This window comes from Mobula birostris, chromosome 1, assembly GCF_030028105.1.
Source record: "Mobula birostris isolate sMobBir1 chromosome 1, sMobBir1.hap1, whole genome shotgun sequence".
Classification (NCBI taxonomy): Eukaryota; Metazoa; Chordata; class Chondrichthyes; order Myliobatiformes; family Myliobatidae; genus Mobula; species Mobula birostris.
In genome coordinates this window covers 82630260-82644785 of record NC_092370.1, presented here as the reverse complement: position 1 = coordinate 82644785, position 14526 = coordinate 82630260, and the positions used below count along the sequence as shown (strand labels likewise).

Genomic DNA, 14526 nt, shown 5'->3' with positions numbered 1-14526 from the left:
ACCAGCCAGTTTCTGGATAACAATCCAAAAATGATAAAGTTGTAACATCTGAAAGACTGCCTGCTGGGTTGCGGGAATCTCAGTGAGTCAGATCTTCTGCCACGGTGCCAGGACTCAGCTGGAGACCTTGGCGGAAGCCCCAGTTTCTCATTTAAACCTGGTATAAGCACAATATTTCCATCTTCATAAATGGGAAATATTATCAGCCTGGAGGAAACTGAAGCAGAACTTTGTAAGTAATATAAATTGGTGGCTCTGCTTCACGGCTGCCGAGACTTGGGTTTGATCCTGACTTCTAGCGCTGTCTATGTGGAGGAGTTCTCCCTGTGACCATGCATGTTAGCGCTGGGTGCTACCATTTGTTCCCACATCCCAAAGATGACCTGGCACTTTAATTGGCATGCTGTAAATTATCCCTAATGTAGGTGAGTGGCAAAAGAATCAAAGAGCAGGTGGTCACGGTAGAAATGACAGTTCCTGGCGAAGATGGGATTGAGGAGGTGTTTGAACATAAGAAAGTCAAATACCAGGAGCTGGTAGAGCCATCAGGACCATCCCAGAGGCTGCTGAGCGAGCCTCCAAATGGCTATGGATCAAGAGGTGTGACCCATGGACCAATGCTGCTGGGACAAGCCAGGGCCTGATCAACTCTGGCTGGGTTGTCTGGACAAGAGTGTATGATGTTGAAAGACCCAAAACACCCAATGACCCCAGGTTACATCACTGGTGATGTGTCCCAGCACGTCTCAGGATGTATCTCAGCATTGGTGAGCTGCCCCTTCAATAATTCTGTCTAAACTTCCCTCTGCCTCAGGAAACCAGCCATCATAATTATGGACCCCTCCCACACTCCATTCCTCCCCCCCCATCAGGCAAATGACACAAAGCTTCAGAACATGCACCACCAGGCTCAAGGCCTGCTTCTACCCTGCTGCTGTCAGTTAAAGGTGTTCTCCCAATCTGCCTGCATTGAGCTTTCTCTATTATGGTAACACTATATTCCACATTCTGTTTTTCATTTTTACTACCTCAGTGTAGCTGTTCTCTGGAATGATGAAGGATCTCAGCCTGAGACATCGACTATTTACTGTTTTCCATGGATGCTGCCTGGCCTGCTGAATTCTTCCGGCATTTTGCGTATGTTGCTTGGATTTCCAGCATCTGCAGATTTTCTTGTGTTCATGGAATAATCTGTATGGATTGCACACAAACCAAACACTTTTCACTGCATCTCTGTGTATGTAACAATGATAAACTAATTACAATCACACTTCAAATAAAGGGAGGCTGGACAGGCTGGTGCTGTTTTCTCTGGAGGCTAACAATAACCTTTCAGAGGTTTATAAAATCATGAGGGGCAGAGTTATGGTGGATAGTCACGGTGGTTTTCCAAGGTTGGGCATAGCTGAAAAGGAAAAGATTCAGGGGATCTGAGAGGCACATTTTCACACAGAAGGTGGTGGATCTAAGGAACAAGTTGCCAGTGGAAGTGGTAGAGATGGGTACAGTTACAACACGTAAAAGGCACTTAGAGATTGAGCAGTAAGGTTTAGAGGGATATGGGCCAAACTCAGGTAAGTAAGACTAACTCAGGTCGGTACGGATGAGTTAGACCAGGCTACATAAATCTCAGTGTATAAATTAGTCAGGGTAACAGACAAGTTGGGGCAGAGCGATGGGTGGGATAGAAGGAATTTCACCGGAAGGATAAAATAAGATGACTAAGCTGTTTCTCTTTCCACTGATGCTCTTTGACCCGCCAAAGGTTTCAGTATTTTAGACTTCTTTATTCAGAGTTTTCAGCATTTGCAATATTTTACTCTCTCATGGTTGGAGTTGTTGTGTCAGGAACACAGGGGACTAAGGAGAGGTGGATAAAATGATGAGAGGCTGAGAGACAAATTACAGGAAGATTATGTCTCTATTGGCAGAGAGAAAATTAAGTAGATGGAGATGGGTTCATATTAATTGGTGTAAAGATGAGAGGGGAGTTGAGGAAAACAATTCCAACCAATGAATGATGGAGATCTGGAGCTCACAGGTGACAGAGGCAAAAAAAATCCCACTGCACTTAAACAGCACACGAATACGCATATGGCCCATTGCACCAGTTGTGTGGAGGGAAGAATGCTGACTGATTGCATCATCACCTGGTTATAGAGGCTTCAATGCACAGGATCGAAAGCGGATTGTAGACTCGGCCAGTGTCATCATAAGCACAACCCCCCCCACCATCGAGGAGATCTTCAAAAGGTGACACCTCAAGAAGGCGGTATCAATTACTAGGATCCTGCACCACCCAGGGCATGCCCTCTTTTCATTACCACCGACAGGGTGGAATGGAGGTACAGGAGCCTAAAGACTCACACTAAATCTCAACCTTTTAGGAACAGCTTCTTCCACTCTGCCATCAGATTTCTGAATGGTCCGTGAACCCATGAAGGTTATTCCTCTTTTGCACGATTTACATATTTATTTGTAACTTGTAATTTTTTGTCTTCCACTGTACTACTGCCACTAAATAGTAAATTTCAGAACATAGGTCAGTAATGAGAAAGCTGATTATCATTACTGACCTATGATGACCACACATTGAGAGCAGCAGTGAGAAATTGCTAATGGCTGATTTTGTCTGGCATGGGTGTAATGGGCTGAATGGCTTCCCTGTTCACCATTTGTAGTATCTTCATGTTTTGCTCCCACTTTAGTTGGAGTGTTGGCATAATCCAGCAACTGTAGGCTTCAGCTTCAGTGTGACAATAGGATCTGCCGCCTTCACCTCCCAGTGGAAGAATTCCAGGGGAGTAGTTAGGTAATATCTGAAGGGAGAACAACATTTTGGAAATATTGGGCCAGAGTGTTTCAGCCCTTAGTGTAATACTTTCAAACCATACCAGAATCAAAGATGAGACTGGGACTGGAGAGCTTCAGTCAGAAGGAGCCTGTTTTTCCCCCTCAGGAGCATAGGAAGCTGAGTGGTGAACTTATAAAGGTTTATAATGTTATGGGGAAGCATAGCAAGGGTGAATGGTCATTGTCTTTTTTGCCCAGGACAGGGGAGGGTCTAGAACAAGAAAGCATGAATTTAAGGTGAGAGGGGGAAATTGAAAAGGGGACAGGAGAAGTAAGTCTCTCACACTGAGGGGGATGGATATGTGGAATGAAGTACCAGAGGATGTGGTAGAGGTGGGTATGATTACAATGTTTTTAAAAAGCATTTAGAAAGGTAAATAGGTATGAAATGTTTAGAGGGATATGGGCCAAAAGCAAGTAAGTTGTTCTAGCTGAGGAAGGCAGCTTGTTCAGCATGGATGATTTGGGCCAAAGGGCTGGTTTCCGTGCTGTGTAACTCTGTTACCCTGTGACTTGTTATAAGAGGGGGTTGCAGTGAAGTGCTGCCAATATAATTATTTTCTCACCAGTATTATCAACTGGAGATGATCCTAATGTGATCTGTGGTAATTTGTCAAAAGGCAGGTTCATTTTCAAAAACAGACTTTACGGGAGATTGAATCTGTAGATCATACCCCCAGCCATTCGGTGCTGCAGTGATAGCTGTGGCTTAAATCATTGCAAAATCATCCAAAATCAATTCCTTTTTTAAGAGTTTGCACGGAGGGAAAGGCACAATTGCACCTTGGACAACAGATGTGAACACAGTTCATTAACAGGTTCATAATCTCAAATGTTTGCAGTTTGCCCACCAGTCACCATCTGGTAGTTTAATCACCATCCATAGATCCGGAAACATTGACTCTGTTGAAATGAAAGCATTGAATATGATCCAAAGGGAACTTTGTACACTTGCCATTGCTAGGGGCTCCAGTTCAAACAGCAGGTGCGGGAGATCTCGTCAAAGGACTTCCACACTTTAAGGGAATTTCTTTGTGGGGGAAAGAACGTCATGAACAAGGATTTATTTATTGCCTGCTCTTGATTTTGCTTGGTGGTGAGCTTCCTGCTGCCCATCTGGTGAATGTGCTCCCACACTACTGTTAGCTGAGAGTGTTCCTAGTCAGTTACTCACTAACCATAAAGGGACAGATCTGTGGCCCAAGTTTTGTAAAAGAAAGTAAAATATTCCTGTCTGCTGTGATCACACCAAATGCACTATGTGCAACCTTTGTCTTGCGACCCGTGGACAAACATTAACTTGAAGTTAAGATATTGGGTGCCACAGTGGCGACGCTATTATTGCTTGGGGCATTGGGGTACAGAGTTCAATTCCGGCATCCTCTGTAAGAAAGTTTGTACGCTCTTCCCATGTGAATGCGGGTTTTCTTCAGGTTCTCCAGTTTCCCCCCAAAGTCGAAAGACGTATCAATTAGTAGGTTAATTGGTCATTGTAAATTGTCCCGTGATTAGGCTATATTTAAATAGGTGGGTTGCTGAGTGGTGTGGCTCAAAGTGGTCTGTTCTGTGCCGTATGTCTAAATAAATTTTAAAAATCATAGAGTAGTCCCACTCAGAAACATTACAAAGTCGATCCTTTTTTACCCAAGTTCAATCAAATTTAAAGAGGCTCTTTGTTTTGGTATTGGAATTTCTAAGTTTTTAATCATCGTTTTAATTGATTTAACACTATTTGTGTTTTATTTAGAAAGATACTGGCGAACATTCACTATCAATGTCAGCTTTAACAGCTAGTGAGCCTGAAGTGGTGGGTCCTCTTCAACTGTTAAAGTTAGGACACAGGAACCCAAGAAAATAGGAGCTGGACTAGGGCACTTGACCCTTGAAGCCTGTCCCAGCATTCAATATGATGATGATAAATTGGTAAATTGGTTTATTATTGTCAATAGACAATAGGTGCAGGAATAGGCCATTCAGCGCTTCAAGCCAGCACCACCATTCACTGTGATCATGGCTGATCATCCGCAATCAGTACCCTTTTCCTGCCTTCTCCCCATATCCCTTCACTCCACTATCTTTAAGAGCTCTATCTAACGCTTTTTTGAAAGAATCCAGAGAATTGGCCTCCACTGCCTTCTGAGGCAGAGCATTCCATAGAACCACAACCCTCTGTGTGAAGAAGTTTTTCCTCAACTCCGTTCTAAATTGTCTACCCCTTATTTTTAAACTATGGCCTCTGGTTCTGGACTCCCCCAACATCGCAAACATGTTTCCTACCTCTAGCGTGTCCAATCCCTTAATAATCTCATATGTTTCAATCAGATCCCCTCTCATCCTTCTAAATTCCAGTGTATACAACCCCAGTCGCTCCAATCTTTCAACATATGACAGTCCCGCCATCCCAGGAATTAACCTCGTGAACCTATGCTGCACTCCCTCAATAGCTAGAATGTCCTTCCTCAAATTTGGAGATCAAAACTGTACACAATATTCCAGGTGTGGGTTCACCAGGGCCCTGTACAACTGCAGAAGGACCTCTTTGCTCCTATACTCAATTCCCCTTGTTATGAAGGCCAGCATGCCATTAGCTTTCTTCACTGCCTACTGTACCTGCATGCTTACTGTCAGTGACTGATGAACAAGGACACCTAGATCTTGTTGTACTTCCCCTTTTCGAACTTGACACCATTCAGGTAGTAATCTGCCTTCCTGTTCTTGCCACCAAAGTGGATAAACTCACATTTATCCACATTAAACTGTATCTGCCATGCATCTGCCCACTCACCCAACCTGTCCAAGTCACCCTGCATTCTCATAACGTCCTCCTCACATTTCACACTGCCACCCAGCTTTGTGTCATCTGCAAATTTGCTAATGTTACTTTTAATCCCTTCATCTAAATCATTAATGTATATTGTAAATAGCTACGGTCCCAGCACTGAGCCTTGCGGTACCCCACTAGTCACTGCCTGCCATTCTGAAAGGGACCGGTTAATCCCTACTCTTTGTTTCCTGTCTGCCAACCAATTTTCTATCCATGTCAGTACCCTACCCCCCATACCATGTGCTCTAATTTTGCACACTAACCTCCTATGTGGGATCTTATCAAAGGCTTCCTGAAAGTCCAGATACACTACATTCTCTGGCTTTCCCATGTCCATTTTCATAGTCACATTCTCAAAAAATTCCAGAAGGTTAGTCAAGCATGACTTCCCCTTAGTAAATCCATGCTGACTTGGACCTATCCTGCCACTGCTATCCAAATATGCCGCTATTACATCTTTTATAGTTGATTCCAGCATCTTCTCCACCACTGATGTCAGACTAACTGGTCTATAATTGCCTGTTTTCTCTCTCCCTCCTTTCTTAAAAAGTGGGATAACATTAGCTACCCTCCAATCCGCAGGAACTGATCCTGAATCTATAGAACATTGGAAAATGATTACCAATGCGTCCACTATTTCTAGAGCCGCCTTAAGTACCCTGGGGTGTAGACCATCAGGCCCTGGGGATTTATCAACCTTCAGTCCCATCAGTTTACCCAACACCATTTTGTGCCTGATGCGAATTTCCTTCAGTTCCTCTGTTACCCTAGGTCCTCTGGCCACTATTACATCTGGGAGATTGTTTGTGTCTTCCCTAGTGAAGACAGATCCAAAGTACCTGTTCAGCTCGTCTGCCATTTCCTTGTTCCCCGTAATAATTTCAGCCGTTTCTGTCTTCAAGGGCCCAACTTTGGTCTTAACTAATTTTTTCCTCTTCACGTACCTAAAGAAGCTCTTACTATCCTCCTTTATATTTTTGGCTAGCTTACCTTCATACCTCATCTCCCCCCCCCCCCCCCCCCCCATATTGCCTTTTTAGTTATCTTCTGCTGCTCCTTAAAAGTCTCCCAATCCTCTGGCTTCCCGCTCATCCTTGCTATGTTATACTTCCTCTCTTTTATTTTTATACTGTCCTTGACCTCCCTTGTCATCTACGGTCACCCCTTACTCACCATAGAACCTTTCTTCCTCTTTGGAATGAACTGATCCTGCACCTTCTGTATTATTCCCAGAAATACCTGCCATTGTTGTTCCACTGTCATCCCTGCTAGGGTATCTTTCCAGTCAACTTTTGCCAGCTCCTCCCTCATGTGTCCATAGTTCCCTTTGTTCAACTGTAATACTGACACTCCTGATCTTCCCTTCTCCCTCTCAAATTGTAGATTAAAACTTATCATATTATGGTCACTACCTCCTAATGGCTCCTTTACCTCGAGTTCCCTTATCAAATCTGGCTCATTACACAACACTAAATCCGGAATTGCCTTCTCCCTGGTAGGTTCCAGTACAAGCTGTTCTAAGAATCCATCTCTGAGGCATTCCACAAACTCCCTTTCTTGGGATCCAGTGACAACCTGATTTTCCCAGTCTACCTGCATGTTAAAATCCCCCATAACAACCGTAGACTTACCTTTGCGACATGCCAATTTTAACTCTTGATTTAACTTGCACCCTATATCTAGGCTACTGTTTGGGGGCCTGTATAACTCCCATCAGGGTCTTCTTGCCCTTATAGTTTCTCAGTTCTATCCATACTGACTCTACATCTCCTGATTCTATGTCCCCCCTCGTAAGTGACTGAATTTCATTCCTCACCAACAGAGCCACCCCACCCCCTCTGTCAACCTGTCTGTCCTTTCGATAGGATGTATACCCTGAATATTCATTTCCCAGCCCTGGTCCTCTTGCAGCCATCTCTCTGTTATTCCCACAACATCATACTTGCCAATTTCCAACTGAGCCTTAAGCTCATCCATTTTATTTGTTATACTCCGTGCATTCATATATAATACTTTTAATCCTTTTAAAGTAATACTTTTACTCCCCTCACCTTTCACATCGATTCCTATTGCATTTGCCCATACTCTCCGATCCCTTCCTGATCTTTCTGCCCCTTTAATTCTGTTGTCTTTCTTAACTTTTCTTATTCTCTCATTCCCTTTAACTCCATTCGTATATTTCCTGTTCATCCCCTCCCCCCCCACTACTTAGTTTAAACACACCCATGTAGCAGTGGCAAACCTGCCTGCCAGAGCGCTGGTCCCCCATCTGTTAAGGTGCAACCCGTCCCTTCTATACAATTCATCCTTACCCCAAAACAGATCCCAGTGGTCCAAGAATCTAAATCCCTGCCTCACGCACCAGCTCCTCAGCCACACATTCAGATCCCCTATCTCCCTGTTCATGTCCTCTCCAGCGCAAGGTACTGGAAGCAAACCCAAGATAACCACCCTGGAGGTCATGCTTTTCAGTCTTCTTCTGAGTTCTCTGAAGTCTTGCTGCAAAATGCCTGTCACCTTCTTCCCGACGTCATTTGTGCCGACATGCACCACCACCTCCGGCTGATCACCTTCTCCCTTGAGGATTCCCTGCAATCGGTCCGTGATGTCCTGGATCCTGGCACCAGGGAGGCAACACACCATCCTTAAATCCCGCCTGTTGCTGCAGAAACTCCTATCTGTACCTCTCACTATGGAGTCCCCTACTACCACACCTCTGCCTTACGTCTGTATCCTCGGCTTTATTTCAACGCCAATTTTTGACTCGCAGACCCGTCCGCCTCTCAGACTGGCAATGTCTTCTGTCCCGACAGCTTCCAAGAGGGTGAACCTGTTTTCAAGAGTCACATCCCCCGTGGTCTCCTGTACACCAAGCATCCATCCCTTCCTCATCGTTGCCCCCCTTCTCTCTTCCGGTATCTTCGGTGTAACGATCTCGCTGCAGGCCCTGTGCACAAAAATCTCGTTTTCCCGGATGAACCTGATATCATCCAGTTGCCTCTCCAGTGCCTCAACACGGTCCTTCAGGAGCTGAACCTGGACACACTTTCCACATTTGTAGCAGCCAGAGGCACCATCAATGTCCCTGACCTCCCACATCATGCAAGCAGCACACTGAATCAGTTGACCTGTCATTTCTTCACCACTTCTCACCCTCTCCAACTGTGGCATAGTCTCCTCCCTCAGCCTCCTTGCTGAAGACTCTCGAGCCAAAGACTCGCACTTTTCTCACAAGGCACTTCCCTTGACAAGGTCGCTCCCCTAGAGCAAACGTTGATTATATTGGCTGATATTTGACTAATTCGTTTCAATTGTCGCACCTCGGCCGACCTCGAACGTTTGTCTTGCAGGCTGGTCTCGACCGGGTCTTAAATCAACCGCTCCTTCTCAGCCAATGCCCTCACTCACTCCTTCAATTGTCGCACCTTGGCCGACCTCCAATGTTGTCACATATACTGAGGTAAAATGAAAACCTTTGTTTTGAATGCCATTCATATAGATTATTTCATCACATCACTACACTGAAAAAGTGTACCTGGGGATACGAATTGACAATAAACTGGACTGGTCAAAGAACACTGAGGCTGTCTACAAGAAGGGTCAGAGCCGTCTCTATTTCCTGAGGAGACTGAGGTCTTTTAACATCTGCCGGATGATGCTGAGGATGTTCTACAAGTCTGTGGTGGCCAGCGCTATCATGTTTACTGTTGTGTGCTGGGGCAGCAGGCTGAGGGTGGCAGACACCAACAGAATCAACAAACTCATTCGTAAGGCCAGTGATGTTGTGGGGATGGAACTGGACTCTCTCACGGTGGTGTCTGAAAAGAGGATGCTGTCTAAGCTGCATGCCATCTTGGTCAATGTCTCCCATCCACTACGTAATGTACTGGGTGGGCACAGGAGTACGCTCAGCCAGAAACTCATTCTACCGAGATGCAACACAGAGCGTCATAGGAAGTCATTCCTGCTTGTGCCATCAAGGGTCAGACACCCTGAGCCAATAGGCTGGTCCTGGACTTATTTCATAATTTACTGGCATAATTTACATATTACTATTTAACTATTTATGGTTCTATTACTATTTATTATTTATGGAGCAACTGTAACGAAAACCAATTTCCCCAGGGATTAATAAAGTATGACTATGACTATGCGTACCATGGAACAACTAAAAACATTAGTTGAATACGATCCATATAAATAATTTCAAAACATAAGTTCTCTGAGATAGTACAAGTGAAAACTAGTAGTAGAATGCAATGTGCACTGCAAAGGTTAGATTTACAGAGAAAGTATAGTGCAGGTAGATAATCAAGTGCAGGAGCCATGGTAATGTAGATTGCTTCAAGAGTCAAGAATCCAGGCCGTGCCATCTTCTTGATGACTCATCAGCGCTGATGAAGATGGGGGAGTCTGTCATTGAAACGTTGGTCGTGATCGATAGCTGTATCCAGCTGGAAGCCCGAGAAGTTTTATTTGTCATAAATGCTGGAAAAGCACTAGATCCTTTAACACTTTGATCTCTTAGCACTAAAGTTGACTATCTTCATTCAAATTGCATTCCTTCTTGTAGAAGTTACATACAATTTATGTTCGGTTTATATTGGTTTTTTTTGTAAATGCTGCTTATCTGATGCGACGTGCCTGTGTTGCTGAAGTAAGTTTTATGTTGCACCAGTGCAAAACTACACTCGTGCATTTGACAATAAACTCGACTTTCTTTAACTTTATGAGGCTGATTCACTTAAACTTCTGGATGATAGTGACTCCCATAATATTGATGGTGGAGAACACAGTGTGCTAATGTCCACCATCTCCAGACTGAAAAGATGTACTTCAAGCTCTGTTAAAAAGCCATGCGCTTGTATGGTAACAGTAAGTGCAGGTTTCCAAGTCAGACTCCCGGAGTACTCAGCATTTCATTGTACATCTCATCCCCCTTCACCAACAGCCTGCCTCAACCATATTTACTTGCTAAAAGGTTGTGGTTGTTGTTCAGGATGTGTTTGGAAGAGCTGACCACAAATCCAGCTGTGGTACTGGATTCTATGTTACTGAAGGTGCCTTTATTCGGACCGGCAATTATATTTTTATGTAAAAGGTCTGCCACTTCTCTGAAGAAGAGCAGTAATGTGAGAGAGTCAGCGAGAGATAGAGCTGAGGCACCCGCTGCCTGTGTGTGGGTGGGAGGATGGCAGAAGGGAAGGGGTTTGTTTTGCTGATGTTAGTTGTTGAACATTGTGGGCATGCTATACTGGCAGCAGAATATGGGGCAACACATGTAGGCTGCCCCCAACACACCCTCAGATTATATTGGTTAATGCAAATGATGCATTTCACTGTGTTTTGATGTACATCTGATTAATAAATAAATCTAATTAATCTGAGTCCAACGTGATGTACCCATTTACAATTATCTCAGTACTAACATCATTTTTCTCTCCACCCAGATTCTACTACTTTCCTACATAGATGGGACAAGTTACAGTAGACAATTTAACCTACCAACACCCTTTGAGATGTAACAGAAAACAGGAGGACCCAGGGCAAAATCACAGAGTGACAGGGAGAACGTGCAAATTCCACACAGACATACCTGAGGTTAGCACTGGACAAGAGTCACTGGAGCTGAGAAGTGATGGAACTGCTAAATGTGCCACTATGTCATTGCAAGGTAGTGTATAAAAACTATGGCAAAACATTTTAATGTTTTTTAAAGTCTCAAAGAGCTACTTACTAACAGTAGGAATGAGGTTCTACAGTTGCATATAATTGTCTGGTCCCCTGGTTGAATGTAACGTCAGAAATATGAATCTATTTGTTGCAAAGTTGCTACAAACAATCTGCTTGAGGAACTCAATGTATTGAGCAGCATCAGTGAAAGTAAATGAATTGCTGATGTTTTGGTTCAAAACCCTGCTTTAGGATCTATGCAGGGTCCCGATGTATAGTGTTAACATCAACGGTTCCTTTCTTCCCACAAATGCTGTTCAACCCGCTGAGTTCCTCCAGCAGGTTAGTTGCTGTTCCAAATGCCAGCATCTGAACTCTCTTGTGTCTGCGTTGAAAGGGTGCTGGTCCAGTTAAATACCAATCTGAACTTCATTTGGAGGAATTAATCGGTAACTAATGTGAACAGCCAGGAATTTCTTGAAGCATACGAGAAGGTTGAGTGCAAGTTGCTGTTTTCTTGTGCAGCACTGAAATGAGTTATCCAGCAACTTATTTTTAGGGCCATAAATCGGTATGCAGATTTCATCACTGAGCATTTACAATACAAAGGCTCTCCCATCACTATTAGGTTTCAGGGTCACTACATCAAAGCATTAGCAGCAAATTCTGGGTCAATGATAAGGAAGAGTGCAGAATAAAGTGCATCAGAATCTCCCAGTGTGCAAAGGAACAAGGCTACATGACTGGAGTAGTGATAAGTATTCAAATATTAAAACTTAATTCAAGTGGTCACTAGAATTCTTCAAGAATTTCCTCACAACATACAAAAGCTTGGTAAGAAAAAAGCTCCAGCCAAAGTCGTTGGATGGAGATCATTCTGTTAAAATGTCTATAGTTAATCTCTTTCAGAAGTTACAAGAACTAAATTGCAAAGGCTCAATAATAAATCAGGTTTCAATGTGAACTTGCTCTTCATATTTATTTGTGGGTCCTGTAGTTGCAACATGAGGAATGTAAGGTTCCAAATGACAAACAAAAGATAAACTTAAAGGGATGCACACCGGATGGTGAACTTATGATTGTTCTTTGTATAAAAACATACATATAGGTGATAAGTAATATAGGATAAGTGATATAGGATAAATGAAGTATCAGCAGGGAGTAATAAAATCTGAACTGCTTGCACACGTTGCACTTACAGATGGTGACAGGTGTACTAACTCTCTCCCTCTAGAGTAGGTTGTACAGTGCACACCCCAAACCCTACATCAGGACTGAACATAGAGAAGACAGGAGGAATTTGGGTCATTCACATTTATTTCAGAAGATCCAGGTATGCTTGTCTTCTGCAGGGAGAGGAAAGGAAGTAGGAGAAATCAAAATCCAGTGGAAACCAATTGATCAACTTGTGCTCGATCCAGACCATCTTTCCCACCCACTGCACCCTTCGTATGATGCCCATTATCACATTGACTTCTTATGGTGGGATCTATTCTATCAGAGGGCTCCAATATATGACCCTTATAAAGGTAGGGCCTTAAGTACCTGAGGCTCCATCCACCAGGGCTCCTCTGATTGAGATTTTTAAAGGATATTTTCAAAGACAATTTAAAAAAAATCTAATTAGGTTTAAATAATCACTTAAAACACTTAAAATGGCTGTAAATTGGTAACATAAAAGGGAAGACCTGAAGGAGTTTATAAGATTATGAGAGGCATAGATAAAGTAGAAGTCACTTTTTCCTGCAGAGTTGAAATACCTAAACTAAAGGGAATGTATTTAAGGCAAGAGGCTGAACGTTCAGATGAGATTTGCACACTTTTACGCATGGCAGACTCCTGCAAAGCACTGCCAGGAGTGATGGTAGAGGCAAATACAATAGAGGCATTTAAGAGGCTGTTCGATAGACACATGTGCAGAGAATTGAGGGATATGGGTACCGTGTGGGCAGAAGGGACTAGTTCAGGTAAGTATTTAAATGTTTGCTTAATTAGTTCAGTGCAACAGCTTGGGCCAAAGGGCCTGTTCCTGTACTGTGCTGTTCAATGTTCATTGTTCTATCTTCCATAAATAAAGAAAAATAAACAAACAATAAAATAACTAACCCTTGTAATGAAGGTTACATGAATGGGGAAGCAGTGCACACAAAATGCTGGAGGAACTCAGCGAGTCAGGCAGCATCAATGGAGGGGAATAAACAGTCAACGCTTCAGGAGGAGACCCTTCACCAGGACTCCTGATCATCGCCAATGGAAACTTGCCACATATCAATAGGAAGTCCTAATTCAGGGTCTCGATCGGAAACATCATCAGTCTCTCCACTTCCCCAGATGCGACCTGACCTGATAAGTCCCTTCAGCAGTTGGTTTTTTGCTTCAGTAGAGAAAGCTGAACTGTATTTACCAACCTATGCGGCATTACAAAGGGCACCACAGTTAAGTCATTATGTGAAGTGATTCTCTCTTCTTATGTGGCAGGGATAGGGCAACTTGCACTATATCTTAATATTAAACTTTTTCAAAGTTCACACCAACTTTGTATGCGAGTATTGGTTAATTTTTTAGGGCTAACTATTTCCCTTCCTTCACAAATTTTAACCCAGAATTAGCAGCAGGCTCCTCTCACCTATAAGTTGAGGCAGGAAGCAAACAAAGAACTTATTTTGCCCACGTTTATGTCTTTGTTAAATGCAGTTATGAGCTTAAGGCATGCTTGAGGCCTTCTCTCCAGGACTAACTTGCCCCTCAGGCAGCCACCTGAACTTGTCCCTCCTACACCATACAGTTGGAGAAGTGAGAACCCAGATTCACTGCAACAAATGGACAAACCTGATCTGAATCTGTAGCACAACCACTGATTTCCAGTTATTGATTCACACGACGAGTAATCTGCTGGAGGAATGCAGTAGCTCAAGCAGCGTCAGTGGGAGTGGGAGGAATTATTGACATTTTGGGTCAAAATCCCTGAGGACCGAGGGTATGCATCTCTACTGATCCACACACATCCATCTGCTTGTGACTCTGCTCCTCACTTAACCCTCAATTGCAACCTCTGTTGTATACTCACCTAATCTTTCATTGTAGATACTTCCTTCATTGCCTCCCATTCTAATCCCAATTTCCACAACCCTGAGGTACTGCCTACATTTTCAATGATATCTGCCCCAAGCCCCTGC

At 43.5% G+C, this 14526-nt stretch overlaps 1 long non-coding RNA gene across 1 annotated transcript in view; it reads left to right on the top strand.

Annotated features, from left to right (window-relative positions):
- Window positions 1-14526, top strand: part of LOC140201259 (uncharacterized) — a 92582-nt gene that overhangs the window by 67874 nt on the left and 10182 nt on the right. Inside the window, exon 2 of the long non-coding RNA XR_011886814.1 lies at window positions 11128-11351. This is a non-coding gene — a long non-coding RNA (uncharacterized lncRNA). The remainder of the gene's footprint in view (window positions 1-11127; window positions 11352-14526) is intronic.